This window comes from Patiria miniata, unplaced genomic scaffold (assembly GCF_015706575.1).
Source record: "Patiria miniata isolate m_02_andy unplaced genomic scaffold, ASM1570657v1 HiC_scaffold_9, whole genome shotgun sequence".
In the NCBI taxonomy this organism is placed as follows: domain Eukaryota; kingdom Metazoa; phylum Echinodermata; class Asteroidea; order Valvatida; family Asterinidae; genus Patiria; species Patiria miniata.
The window spans coordinates 17,106,448-17,122,608 of record NW_024037076.1 but is presented as its reverse complement, the minus strand read 5'-3'; the positions used below and the strand labels follow the sequence as shown (position 1 = coordinate 17,122,608).

General features: G+C 37.2%; 1 protein-coding gene across 3 annotated transcripts in view; it reads left to right on the top strand.

The window, feature by feature from the left end:
* Positions 1 to 16,161, top strand: part of LOC119720190 — a 47,652-nt gene that overhangs the window by 18,743 nt on the left and 12,748 nt on the right. The gene's annotated exons all lie outside the window — the stretch shown is intronic.

The window sequence follows — 16,161 nt, the reverse complement described above, 5'->3', positions numbered from 1 at the left end:
CATAATTAATGCGTGATGTGATTCCTGGCGCGGACCCTGACCCCTTTCTCATGCGATTCAGTCAAGTTGGTGGGGCTTAAAGAGTTCCAAGCAATATGGCGCTAGAAAACTTCAAGGGAGGACATTACTTTTCACAATGGAAACAGGATGGTAATAAGACGTTTGATGAAGTTGCAGACATTTTGAAGGAAACTGGGGTTCAAGTCGACGCGGCTCTTCAATAGCCAATTCGCAAATTTTGTCGTGAGAACGAAATGTAAGGAGCGGGGCCCAGGCAATGAGTCGATCCCAAGGGCGCATTAATTAACATTCCGGTGCATTGCTTAATTGCCGAACCTAAAATCAAAAAATGGTCGGTAAGACTATTGACCGTTTTGTCATTGTCATGATTTTGTAAAACAACACTCTAAAAATAAAGCAACTAACCGTTTATCGCTTTCTACAATTAAAAACAACAACAAAAAGTATTTTGTGTGTGTGACTTAATACCGTTTGACCGTTTTACAAAACTGTAAAACGAGAAAACGGTCAATGGTTCGTTTACTGTTTTTGTTTTTGAGGAAATCCAAAACAGTAAAACGAAATAACGGTATGTCCCGTGATTAATTTGGCCGGAGGACCAATGCGAGCGCGGAGCGCGAAGCACTTACGGCGTGGGGTCCGGGGCCCGCTTAAGGGCCCCGGGAAATTTTGGATCGTAGATGATCTGTGGTGCAATCTGAGGCGTTTCCTGGCCACTTTCCCCTGTTTTTTTTAGCAGAAGTTTTTTAAATTATAAGGGGATATTTTGTTTCATTTGTTTCAAATACATATTGGCCTATATACTCTTGCTCTTAAGTGTCTTCTGTATTCAAAGCTTAAAGTTGAGAACATGCACATAATTTGTAATTGTTCCGCGCTCGGTCACATAACTCTCTTTTCCCCTCATATTTTTACATGGCAAAGGGGGGTGTTTAACAGCCAAAACACCCCCCCTGCGTACGCGCCTGCTTGGTACATAACTCCAACATTACATGTACAAGAAGGTTTCATAAATTCTTTTTCTACGATACCGGTACATGTTGCAGGCTAAGTCTTTTTGATAACATTCATTTGAAATTGAAAATTATGATATTGAAACCAATTCCATTCGCTCCACTGTTTGGATAACATTTAATTTTTACATCCTTGTTGACAAAAACAACACACTTGGAAAGTGTGGTGATATTGTGGGCAAATTTCCCAACCATGCAGCCAAACAAAATAATGATAGTAACACATACTTGTCAGATAACAGCTTGGAAACTTACCGTAGAATGTGAAAAATAAATGGCATGCGCAGGACGTTTTCAAAACTCATACAAAATAAGTCATTTTTAAGTACACTTTGTATGATGTTTGCTTCCACTTGACCGACAATTTTAGATTTGAACAATCTTTGATGAGGATTGTAACACGGTTCAAATCCAGCTGCTGGCCATATGTTGTGTCCTTTGGCAAGCCACTTCACTCCAAGTTGCTCCAAGTTGCTGGGGAGTAACTTGCGATGGACCGGCATCCTATCCAGAGGGAAATAGATATTCTCAGTCGTTTCATGCCAAGGAAACTGAAGATAAACGCCAGCCGGAAGGGCCATAGAACATGTGTATTTGCTCATGATAGACTTAAATTTACTTTTACTTTTGTTTTCTCTCTTTTCTTGTTCAAAGCACTCCTTTTTTTTTCAAAATGTATCCATGTTCCAATTTTTTCAGCATAAGAAAGTGACAATGTTAACATTGTTGAGGATATGTAGAATAGTTGGGACTGTCCCTATGTCACTTTCCCAAACCCTTTACATCTAACTAAATGCCTGAAAGTGCAAGTTCAACTGCAGTCTATGCCCGGACTACAACATTTGTGTTCAAGGACACACAATCGCTTGTACAGCTCAACGCTGTTATTTGGCACGTACCAGCACTGGTATGGCCTATTGAGGAAAGTTCCCACCGAAAAATAAAAATACCGAGCTGTTCATGCATGCAAAAATGTACAATTGCTCAGGGAAGAAGTCTTTGTGGCCATTTGTATTTTTCCAAGTCCCCCAGGGTGCTTGCATTCCACCAGTGGAATGCAGCCCCATTTTGTTACCCCGTACGCTCGTATCACTTTGTGATGTGGATGTATGTGTATGAATGCTATTTAATAACATCGAAAAGCCTTTCTGTGTGAATAAGCCATTTCGGAGTTACAAAAATGTACTACTGCACGTACGCACATCAGATTCAACGATTTAACGGAAGATAAACAAAGCAGATAAATGCACACAAGTCTGTGGGGGACGTGGTAATCGAATCCACATTTTGCAATTTTGTTCTAGTAAAACAGAAGATGGACATTTTTGTTCGCACAAAAGTTGGAGCACACAAAACAACGTAAACCATGGTGCCGTTGAAAACAATCAACATTTTGCATCTACTTCAAAATAAGAACTTTTCTTTAATTTCGTTGGTACCCCGCTATGACTTTGCATGCGTGTGGCGAACTGTTTATCCCCCGACCCTAATCGTTGTCATGGGATGTGCACATGCACAGTGGTACATTTTTGTAACTCCGAAATGGCTTATTGTCGTCAATGAATTACAAATATATGTGTTGTCAACACCCTGAGGAGGGATATGGGTGTGGCCGATCACATCAGAGATTACGACACGGAAGATCTGCCACCCAGAAAGACCTCGGCTGAGGCCACCATGATTGACTGATTCAGTCGCATAACCAGGGTTTTGTTTGCCCATTGCAAAATATAATTTTTGCCCCAGCAAATTTGCCGGCAGAGCCTTCGGATATTTTTTGCCTGCCAAAGGAAAAAAGCTGATATAATCATGGAGGCTATTTGACAATACCTAGGTGATGCTAATCATTGCAAGCACGTTTGCCGACGGCCACAATATTTTGCAGAGCAGGAGAATTTAGCCGAGAAAAACAACTCGGGGAAGCTACAAGCCCAATTTTGCATAATTTATAATCCATTTTTGCCGTCCCGAGTTTGCTCTGCAGCATCCCAATTTTGCTTTGAAAATCGGTAGCCTGTTGCAGTCTGCACTCCATTGGTTACACCTTGGGATTGATTGACAAACAGACAGATGGCCAATATGATTGACAATAATCGAAGACATATCACATAAATGGATTGCCAACAGCACACAATGGATTCTCAAAATCCAAAAATGAATTAACAACATCATTTAATAAACTGAGGACATCAAATAATGGGATACCATTATGGATTGTGATAATGAATTTAATGAACCACACGTCGACAATCCATCACATAATAACATAACATCATCACAATTAGATGAGGACATCACATAATGAACTAAGGACATCACATATGAACTGAGGACATCACATATGAACTGAGGACATCACATAATGAACTGAGGACATCACATTATCAACAGAGGACATCACATAATGAACTTAGGACATCGATCCCGTTCTGGATTGTCAACATGTGATAATGAATTTAATGAACCAAAGATATCACATAATACATTTACAACATCACAATGAACTGAGGACATCACTTAATGAACTGAGGACATCACATTGTAAACAGAGGACATCACATAATGAACTTAGGACATCGATCCCGTTCTGGATTGTCAACATGTGATAATTAATTTAATGAACCATAGACATCACATAATACATTTACAGCATCACAAAGAACTGAGCACATAATGAAGTGAGGGCATCACATTGTCAACAGAGGACATCACACATATGTATTGAACTACTGTAAGGATATCACATAATGAACTAAGGACATCAGATAATACTGACCTTAGAACATCCCCTGATGGAATTTTCAACATGTGATGATGAATTTAAGGAAATAAGGACATAACATAATACATTTACAACATACTGGTATCACAATGAACTGAAGAGTCACGTAATGAATTGAGGACATCACATAATGATCTGAGGACGTCACATAATGAACTGAGGGCATCACAAAATGTTTAATCCATGGTTTTAATATACTTTGTTAACAAATTCTCTTTCATGTATAATTTGAAACATATTGGAAGCTGGTCTCATCAGCACATTATACATGTAGGCTTCCAACTTTGTGATTTAATAAAGCAAATAATAAGAATGACTATAATAATTATGAACTGAGGACATCACATTCATTGCACATACCGTACCAGTGGTACATGTAGCGGTAGGTATCACATAGTCAGGTAAACATCAAACAATTCATTGATGACATTTTACAGCTTAACAATATGAAAGAAAACCTTCCGGTAACATTGTAAATTGGTACATTTGGCATTCCATACTTCACAGTTTACATACACATTTATAGTACATACCCGCTTTCATCACCCAATTGAGGTAATAGTCATCACGTACCGGTACCAATTAAAGGGGCACTTGGTCCTGAAATCCCTGAAAATGTCATGTTTAGGATTAATTACTTAGCCTATTTCAAACATCTGGTTGAAAGGAAACCAATCTTATGTCTTACCGTTCCCGGGAAAGACGAAAAAAAAAAACCGGTTGAGTACGAATACGTTTTTGTGTCGTTCTCATGCACATGTGACGATATACACGTTGTGTGTCTCAGGAACAGCAGTGACCAATCACCAATGCAAAGAAAAAATGGTTTCTTCAACGTCCGCAAAAGGTGAACATTTTACGATTGAAATCACAACTAGCATAAAAACAGCTAAAATTTATGGGGTCGCAAAAGTGGACCCCGAAATTCGTTTTCACACGCATAATGCAGGGATAACACAAAAACGCCCACTTTTTAAAGGATAGTTGTGTGGATGTTTATATCCTACTTTTAAATGTTCTTTCAGATTAACATCATCTCTTTCAAAGTGCGTTTTGTAGCCCAATTGGGCTGTTCCAGGACCCAGTGTCCCTTTAATGCTATAGGTAATAGTCTGGGGAATCCCCTGGAAATTGGTAAATGCTTGCTGTATTGGACCAGACAAAAAGCTATAGGGTCATTCCATGCCAACTCAACAAATGGTGCACACCATCACCTCTTGGATTTTTTTCTTTTTTTGGTGTACTGAAAGATACTTAGGAGAAATGCAAATTCTGAAAATTTGGGGTCTCTACGACTTTTCGTTCTTGCGCAACAGCATTTTGAAATTTGAGGTGGGCGGGGCCAAAAGTGCGTCACATCATGAAATTCAATGTTTAAAGGGCCATATATTTAAAACTATACCCCCCAGACATTTCAAACTTGGTAATCTGGGCTATTTTTTGCTGTAGATTTCAAATATTTAAACAGAAAGAAAGTAGCTTGTTTCATTTTTAAGTTAGAGGGGCCCCAAAATGGCCCAAAACTCATCTGGACCAATGTTCGGGGGGGGGTGTAAGTCAAAAATTGAAAATATTTTTTTCACCAAATTTTTTGCCTGTAATAGCCCCCAATTGAAACTACTTTCATGTAAAATCTTACACTTATATTAACTTCATTGAATGAGATATAGCCCTTGCAAAAAGCAAATTGTTTATTTTTACGATAACTTGACCCCCCCAAAAACCAACGTCAGACATTCCGCACCAAATTTTGCTTCACATATGTTTGAGGTTGGTCCTTAGTGAAGTCCTCTGAAAAGTTTCATGTTGGTGTCTAAATGTCTTCAGTGGATAGCTGGGCTTTATAATGAGTCTATATCTTACGATGCTGGTTCCGTAACATACAAGTACACGTACCGGTACCTAGAATAACAGCAGTCGGTACATAAAGAACAAGTTGGGTATGAAACTTAGCTTACATTTGTACATGTAGACTTTTGATCAGTTGATATAATTGTTTACAGTTTCACAGGTGAAATTATGCATTCCTTGTGATGTAGTTTTGATGAAGTTGAATGAGTTGCATGATGGTTGGCTCACTAAGTTTGTATTGCCTTCCACCGCTATGTAGAAGTTATGGTGTTGGTACGCAACACAACACATCAACAAATGGAATGTTACATTTATCCTCTCTTTGTGGCCAATAGAGAGTATTTGTTGATTCCGTCCTGTACATGAAGCAGACATACACATCCTCATGAAGTTGTGATACATCTTCTACAATAGCAATGTACCAAACATCATCATAGACCACACAAACATATTTTCCTGGGTTGAGGTTAGCTGCTACAATTGGTGCATGATGAGTTTGAGCATACATGCAACTCCTTGGATGAACTAGGTTTCCCCTTATCCATAATGAAAACTAAGATCAATCAGGTTTAACCATAGACCCTCTACTCAAACTGAATCATTTCTCTTTGGTTCAGGTTAGTGCTATACTATGCTATGCAAGTGAGAACTGGTTAATTACTACAATGTATACATGACATGCATGCTGTGTGATGAGCACATGGAAAGAATAAGACTGTCAAGTCATTTAACCTAATTTGCATATAATGCACACGTAGGTCTACAAGCAACTGTTTATTGAGCAGGAAATGGGTAGTCTTGACCCAAGTCTTTCAAAAGTCGGGGGATTTTGTTGTGCTGGTTCCGTAAAATACAAGTACATGTACATGTACATGTACATGCATGTTACGGAACCTGCAGCATCATAAGATATAGACTCTTTATAAAGCCCAGCTATCCACTGAAGACATTTAGACACCAACATGAAACTTTTCAGAGGACTTCACCAGCACAACAAAATCCCCCGACTTTTGAAAGACTTGGGTCAAGACTACCCATTTCCTGCTCAATAAACAGTTGCTTGTAGACCTACGTGTGCATTATATGCAAATTAGGTTAAATGACTTGACAGTCTTATTCTTTCCATGTGCTCATCACACAGCATGCATGTCATGTATACATTGTAGTAATTAACCAGTTCTCACTTGCATAGCATAGTATAGCACTAACCTGAACCAAAGAGAAATGATTCAGTTTGAGTAGAGGGTCTATGGTTAAACCTGATTGATCTTAGTTTTCATTATGGATAAGGGGAAACCTAGTTCATCTATATGTTTGAGGTTGGTCCTTGGTTTCAGGTTTCAGGTTTCAGGTTTATTTCCATACTATAAGGTAATTCAGTTGAATAATATACATCAGGTAAACATTTTAACGAAACTTTGAAATAATAGTATGGGGAGGCCAGACAAGAAGCCGAAGCTTGTACTAGGTCTGCCCCCTTCACAAAGAATACATGTAGTTATACAATTCATGAATAATCATAGGATATATCAATAATATGTGATTACATTACATTAAATTCACGAGCTCATGCAAAACTTTCCAAAAAAAAAGAATAAGTTACTTGAGGGAAATTTACCATCCTTGACTTTACATGTGTTGTTAATAATTTTACTTGGCAATAAAGTAATAATTTTGCTCTTAATCACCATTGACATTAACCGTAGAGAGAAGTAGTTTTTTATAATACAATTTACATGCTCTAATTGAGGTCATTGGGCAGAGAGATCGAATTTTATTCCAAAGGAGGGGCCCCTGGTGTCGTACAGTTGAGAGGTGTAGAGATGTTCTAACTTTATTAAGATGAAGCTTATTTGACGATCTTGTGTCGTAATGATGAATATCTGTGTTCATTACAAAAAACGATTTAATATTCAAAGGCAGTATGTTTTTTTCAAAATTATACATCAGAGCACACAATTTATATTTATAAAGATCATATACAGATAAGGTGTTGAACTTAACAAATAGCGGGGCAGAGTGATCCTTAAAACTAGAACCATTAATCAGTCTTAAAGATTTCTTCTGTAAAACGAGCAATTTATCAAGGTAGGTTTTATGAGTATTTCCCCAGGCAAGTATACCATATTGAAGATGAGGCAAGGATAACGTATTATAAATTGAAAATAAAACACGGGATGGGACAAAATATCTAAGTTTTCTAAGAATACCAAGGTTGCGAGATATAAGTGTAAGGACTTTCTGACAATGATTTTTCCACGTTAACTTATCATCAATAATGACCCCCAAAAACTTACAGGAATCAACCTTTTCAATATGATGATTGTTAAAACGAATCTGAATACTTTTATCTACAATTCGATTTGTAAAAACCATCGTATGTGTTTTCTTAAAATTCAAAGATAATTTATTACATACAAACCACTCAAATACATTAGTAAGCTCATTGTTCATTATGTCAACAGCATCATTCAAATGTTTACTACTGTAAAATATATTTGTATCATCTGCAAATAAGATGAACGTCAGAAGTCGAGTAGAATTACAAATATCATTAATATAAATAAGAAATAAGATAGGTCCTAGGATTGAGCCCTGAGGTACACCACATGTGATTGGTTTGTAATTGGACTTTTTATTTTGCCAGACAACAAATTGTTTCCTATTTCTCAAGTAATCTTTAAACCACTCGAGTGCAGTACCTCTGACACCATATGTTTGTAGTTTATTAATTAGAATATCATGATTTATTGTATCAAATGCCTTAGAAAGATCCAAAAAAATACCAATTGTATGTTCACGTTTGTCCAGACTAGATGTTATTTTATCAACTAAATCAATCAAGGCAAGTTCAGTTGAATATTTGGCCCTGAAGCCATACTGAGATTGTGACAGTATGTTAAATTTAGCAATAAATTTTTCTAGACGGTTTGCAACTAACCTTTCTAATAATTTTGAGAAGCATGGCAATACAGATATGGGGCGATAATTAGTGACATTGGAACGATCACCATTTTTGTAAACTGGAGTAACTTTAGTAATTTTAAGTTCATTAGGGACCTCTCCGGAAATTAAAGAGTGATTAAAAATATCTGTTAAAGGGTGAACAATAAAAGGAGCAATATTTTTTATCAAAATATTATCAAGTTCATCATGACCAGAGCTCTTCTTATTTGGAAGTTTACTGATACAATCAAATAGTTCTTCCTCGGTGACTGGGCTTAAGAATAGAGAATCGGGAAAGTTACCTTTGATATGTGTTATCGGGTCAGAAGTACTATGTTGTATCTTAGAAGCTAAATCTGGACCAATGTTAACAAAATGTTGATTGAAATGCTCTGCAATCGTTTGAGGGTCGTTAACATCATTATTGTTTATTTTGATCGAGTTAATTGGCTTGATGTTTTTGCGCTTTTTATTTAAAATTTCATTTATGATTTTCCAGGTATTTTTTATGTTGTTTTTTTGTTGCCCAAAAGACTCTGAGTAATATATTTTCTTGGAGGCTCTAATAACGGTGGTTAATTTGTTTTTATATCTGTTATATTTGAGTTTGTTGATCTCAGAAGGTTTTGTAAGAAATACTTTATACAGTTTATTTTTCTTTTTTATAGACTTGAGTAGACCTTTGGTAATCCAGGGATTTTTAGGTTCTTTATTGTGATGTCTACACTTTTTATAAGGCATGCATTTATCAATGAGTTCACTTAGCTTGGATATGAACTGCGAGTATCGCAAATTTACTCCATCATCGGTAATAATTGAACCCCAGTCAACTTGAGCTAATTCACCTTTCAGAGCAGCAACATTTCTGGCTGATGTATTCCTTTTCCAAAAGGAACTAGATTGTTGATTAGCTTGAGCAAGGTTAAGGTTGGAGCCAAAGAAAATGATTGGAAGATGATCGCTGAAATCCGATAGAACAATAAAAGTGGAAAATGGTTCAATGTCGTTAGTAAAGATATTATCAATCAGTGTTGCTGAATTTTGAGTTATTCTAGTTGGTTTGTCAATAGTTGGGCGAAACAAGTAAGTATATAAGAGGTTTAGTACATCATTAGTTCCTGCGTGAGATTCACAGTTAAGAAGATTAATATTAAAATCACCTAACAAATAACATTTTTTGGATTCGGATGCAATTTTTTCCAGAACTGATTCGAGGTCTTCTGTGAAGGTCTGAAGACATAAACCAGGGGGTCTGTAGATCAAGCCAATTATAATGTTACTTGTTTTTGTTTTTATCTCAATAAATAAGGATTCATGGGATTGAGTCGGAATTGACAGATCGGGGCGCAATACATAAGTCAGTGAATCTTTAACATACATCATCACACCTCCGCCAGTTTGATTTTGTCTGTTTTTAAACTCAATGTTATAACCTGGCATGACCAAAAGGGGATCAGGGTCTGACTTCAGCCATGTTTCAGTAAGGCCGATAATTTGAAATTCGTGCCTTATTTCTAAGAGCGAATGCTGCAGGGAATCAAAATTTTTATTTATACTTCTTATATTTGCGTGATACAATGAAAAGGAATCACCTTTCTCAGTATATTTGGCCTGCACCTGGTCTTCACTAAGGTATTCGGACCCGCATGTACTTTGCAGGAATTCGGCGTATTCAGTATCCAACGGTACGGGATTAAAGACGTAATCGTTGAGGCGATTTATGACATCACTATCTGATGAATGGTGTGCGTCTGTACTACTTAAACTTTCATTGAAACTACTGCTGTCACTTAAATAGCTACTGCTAGAACTAGACATAAGGATTTAAATTACAATAAGACATTAATGGAATGGAATGGCCAGAATAAAAGCCGTTACTAAGGGCTAGTGAAGGGCGTCCACAGCAACGTTTCAATGTAAACAAGATACTGAAACTATGAACATGTTTCAATACCAATGAAATATGGAAGATGATGTGTTTACTAGGGTAGACAATGATCATAAATTCACACATTATTTTGTTATAATTACATGCACTAAACCCCAAATATTTGGTGACTTAAGGAGACATTGAAATGATATTATAAGAAGGTGATCTGCCAGATATTGCAAGATTTTGGTGATGTTAAGGATGGTAGTAGTTGTGAATAAGAGGAAAGAAACTGTTACCATATTTAAGTAGTAAACTTAAGTAGTAAGTTACAATGTAGCTAAAGCAAGATGTTATATACCTTATTGATCGGAGTTAAGATATCGGGTTAGATTGCCCCATTCTGAAGGTCTTGAATGAACCGCTCTTGAGTTTGTAGCTGATGACTGCTGGTACTGACATGGGGATGTAGGCGAATTGTACCCGTGAGTCCTGCCGAATGGATTGTAGGTGTTGTTCCCTAAGTCGACGTCTTTGCTCACGGATCCTCTGGGTGACATCATCGCTTATGAAGATGTTGGAGCCTTGGAATGGGTTGTTCTTCAGGTGGCGAGCGGCGTTCTTGATGATGTATTGCCTGTCCGTATACCGCAGGAGCTTGCAATGAATCAGCCGCGGGCGTTGGCGTTGGTTGGGGCCCGTGCTTGGTGGCCGGTGTCCAGGAGTGCGGTGGGCTCGCTCTATCTCTATTTCAGAGCCTCCATCAAGCTTCATGTGGTCAGCCAGGAATTTCCCGATGAACTCCTCACAGGACTGGCCGTTTTCTGCGCCCTCGGGGATACCATGGATCACTATGTTGTTCCGTCGGTTTCGATTTTGGAGGTCATCGATTTGGTCATCGAGTTTACTGAATTCCAGGTGGTTACACTGGCTTCTGTTGTCGATGAGATCCTTGAGAGACCGGCAATTCCCCTCGACCATTTCCACCGATGTTTTCAGATCATCAATCCCCTTGCTGTTAATGTCAACACGGTGATTTGTCTGTTGATAGCTGGCTTCTAGAGTGGAAAGACGTACCCCCATGTTGTCAAGTGATTGGAGAATTTTGTCCAGCTTGTTGTTTACATCGGACAGGGCGTCACGGCAAAACTGGCAGCCATCTTGAATTTCACCGCCAGTTGCTGGGGGAGCTGGTGAAGGTTGGTCGTTTTTCCCTCGTTTTCTTCCGCTTCGCGTCGATTTACTGACATCAGGGGAGTCAGTCATGGTCACCAAGGAGTGAAGATGTTATGATGCAGATAAAAAGTAGGATATTTTGCGGTTTTCGACTAAATTTCGTTGATTTTTCAGGAGCGATCTTACAAGTCTATAAAAAAGAAAAATAAACTGTATAAAGTATTTCTTACAAAACCTTCTGAGATCAACAAACTCAAATATAACAGATATAAAAACAAATTAACCACCGTTATTAGAGCCTCCAAGAAAATATATTACTCAGAGTCTTTTGGGCAACAAAAAAACAACATAAAAAATACCTGGAAAATCATAAATGAAATTTTAAATAAAAAGCGCAAAAACATCAAGCCAATTAACTCGATCAAAATAAACAATAATGATGTTAACGACCCTCAAACGATTGCAGAGCATTTCAATCAACATTTTGTTAACATTGGTCCAGATTTAGCTTCTAAGATACAACATAGTACTTCTGACCCGATAACACATATCAAAGGTAACTTTCCCGATTCTCTATTCTTAAGCCCAGTCACCGAGGAAGAACTATTTGATTGTATCAGTAAACTTCCAAATAAGAAGAGCTCTGGTCATGATGAACTTGATAATATTTTGATAAAAAATATTGCTCCTTTTATTGTTCACCCTTTAACAGATATTTTTAATCACTCTTTAATTTCCGGAGAGGTCCCTAATGAACTTAAAATTACTAAAGTTACTCCAGTTTACAAAAATGGTGATCGTTCCAATGTCACTAATTATCGCCCCATATCTGTATTGCCATGCTTCTCAAAATTATTAGAAAGGTTAGTTGCAAACCGTCTAGAAAAATTTATTGCTAAATTTAACATACTGTCACAATCTCAGTATGGCTTCAGGGCCAAATATTCAACTGAACTTGCCTTGATTGATTTAGTTGATAAAATAACATCTAGTCTGGACAAACGTGAACATACAATTGGTATTTTTTTGGATCTTTCTAAGGCATTTGATACAATAAATCATGATATTCTAATTAATAAACTACAAACATATGGTGTCAGAGGTACTGCACTCGAGTGGTTTAAAGATTACTTGAGAAATAGAAAACAATTTGTTGTCTGGCAAAATAAAAAGTCCAATTACAAACCAATCACATGTGGTGTACCTCAGGGCTCAATCCTAGGACCTATCTTATTTCTTATTTATATTAATGATATTTGTAATTCTACTCGACTTCTGACGTTCATCTTATTTGCAGATGATACAAATATATTTTACAGTAGTAAACATTTGAATGATGCTGTTGACATAATGAACAATGAGCTTACTAATGTATTTGAGTGGTTTGTATGTAATAAATTATCTTTGAATTTTAAGAAAACACATACGATGGTTTTTACAAATCGAATTGTAGATAAAAGTATTCAGATTCGTTTTAACAATCATCATATTGAAAAGGTTGATTCCTGTAAGTTTTTGGGGGTCATTATTGATGATAAGTTAACGTGGAAAAATCATTGTCAGAAAGTCCTTACACTTATATCTCGCAACCTTGGTATTCTTAGAAAACTTAGATATTTTGTCCCATCCCGTGTTTTATTTTCAATTTATAATACGTTATCCTTGCCTCATCTTCAATATGGTATACTTGCCTGGGGAAATACTCATAAAACCTACCTTGATAAATTGCTCGTTTTACAGAAGAAATCTTTAAGACTGATTAATGGTTCTAGTTTTAAGGATCACTCTGCCCCGCTATTTGTTAAGTTCAACACCTTATCTGTATATGATCTTTATAAATATAAATTGTGTGCTCTGATGTATAATTTTGAAAAAAACATACTGCCTTTGAATATTAAATCGTTTTTTGTAATGAACACAGATATTCATCATTACGACACAAGATCGTCAAATAAGCTTCATCTTAATAAAGTTAGAACATCTCTACACCTCTCAACTGTACGACACCAGGGGCCCCTCCTTTGGAATAAAATTCGATCTCTCTGCCCAATGACCTCAATTAGAGCATGTAAATTGTATTATAAAAAACTACTTCTCTCTACGGTTAATGTCAATGGTGATTAAGAGCAAAATTATTACTTTATTGCCAAGTAAAATTATTAACAACACATGTAAAGTCAAGGATGGTAAATTTCCCTCAAGTAACTTATTCTTTTTTTTTGGAAAGTTTTGCATGAGCTCGTGAATTTAATGTAATGTAATCACATATTATTGATATATCCTATGATTATTCATGAATTGTATAACTACATGTATTCTTTGTGAAGGGGGCAGACCTAGTACAAGCTTCGGCTTCTTGTCTGGCCTCCCCATACTATTATTTCAAAGTTTCGTTAAAATGTTTACCTGATGTATATTATTCAACTGAATTACCTTATAGTATGGAAATAAACCTGAAACCTGAAACCTGAAACCAAGGACCAACCTCAAACATATGTGAAGCAAAATTTGGTGCGGAATGTCTGACGTTGGTTTTTGGGGGGGGGTCAAGTTATCGTAAAAATAAACAATTTGCTTTTTGCAAGGGCTATATCTCATTCAATGAAGTTAATATAAGTGTAAGATTTTACACGAAAGTAGTTTCAATTGGGGGCTATTACAGGCAAAAAATTTGGTGAAAAAAATATTTTCAATTTTTGACTTACACCCCCCCGAACATTGGTCCAGATGAGTTTTGGGCCATTTTGGGGCCCCTCTAACTTAAAAATGAAACAAGCTACTTTCTTTCTGTTTAAATATTTGAAATCTACAGCAAAAAATAGCCCAGATTACCAAGTTTGAAATGTCTGGGTGGTATAGTTTTAAATACATGGCCCTTTAAACATTGAATTTCATGATGCGACGCACTTTTGGCCCCGCCCACCTCAAATTTCAAAATGCTGTTGCGCAAGAACGAAAAGTCGTAGAGACCCCAAATTTTCAGAATTTGCATTTCTCCTAAGTATCTTTCAGTGCACCAAAAAAGAAAAAAATCCAAGAGGTGATGGTGTGCACCATTTGTTGAGTTGGCATGGAATGACCCTATACATGTACTGGTACAATAGGTCAAGGCAATCTGCATGACTGGCCATGCACAGTAAACTTCTGCTATTTACAAAGTACATGTACCATGATTGTGTACTCAATATTTGCCAAAGAAAATTCCATCCCCTATGACTCCCTATTTTTGGCAAGGCCTACAATGCTTATTTTATTTTACAATGTGCAGTGCTTATTTTACATAATAGATAATTAATAAATAATTTTACAAGAAATAGACTGTATGGCACATATATGCTGACATGAAACAACCAGACCAACATACACCCCCTTCATTAGTACTGCTTTAATCAACTGTGTCAAAACAAACATCTGAAATTGGTCTGTATTTCTACTCATTTCTCCACAGTCTAATTGCCACCAGACTGCTGGACTAGAGGGCAGTCTTTTCAAACAGTTGGACCATGGTTGGACATGTCCCAGTCTAGTCTTTGGCCTCAAATTGAAATCGCTTGGCTTCACCCTCAGGTGCAACGTATACATACATATATTCAGGAAAAGTCTCCTTGAAATATTAAATTAACCCTAACTCCCTAGGGGGTGTGCACAATTATATTGAAATTGGAGGATTCAGGCTGTTAGGGCTAAGACTTGAAACTTGGCTGACGAAATACTGAGGATCTTGTCTTTGCCTCATAACAATTTAAGAGAATTTTGTCAGCTAATTAAGTTGGCATGAATTTGTTTTTCATGTTTTTTTCTGCACTCAAGGTCCCAGTCTTGGATCACGCCCAAATTAAGTCACGATATGCTACCAACATTAGCAATGCTGCAAACCTGGGAAATAGCAAACGGGGATCACTCGGAGAGTACGGCTTTATTACACACAAGCTGATTTACCCGATCATAGATCGGGTAGGGCGTATTTGTGTTGGGGTTGAAAATGTGGGGAGTTAAATGTAAATGGGGGATTTAGTTGAGAAGACATGCAGTTATACTATGGAAAAGCAACTTCTGTGGTGCGATATGAGACAATTTGTGACCACTACAACCAATTGTTTTGAGCAAAAGATCATCTTTTAAACATCATTTTCGAGTTTGGAGTCATTGAATCAGCTATTCTGAGCAATAAAATCATTATAGTAGGCTACAATTTTTTATCGGGGACAAAAAAGTTGGGGGGGGGGGACCAAACGATATGATATCCCCCACTTTAAAATGTGAGTGGGGGTGTCCCTCACCGATTGAGGCCCATGATAAATTTGTACCATGACATGTATACCCGTAGCTGTCTGTAAAGTTCCCCGTTGGTCTGTTAAATGGGCGTTTTGTAAGGCAGTCACATTTGTGGGAAAACGTAGTTGAAAGACTTACCATAGGACACAGGAGTGTCATGGCCTCGTGGAGTGTCATGGCCTAGCGGTTAAGAACACCGGACTCTGGTGTTCTGGTGTTTCAGCGGC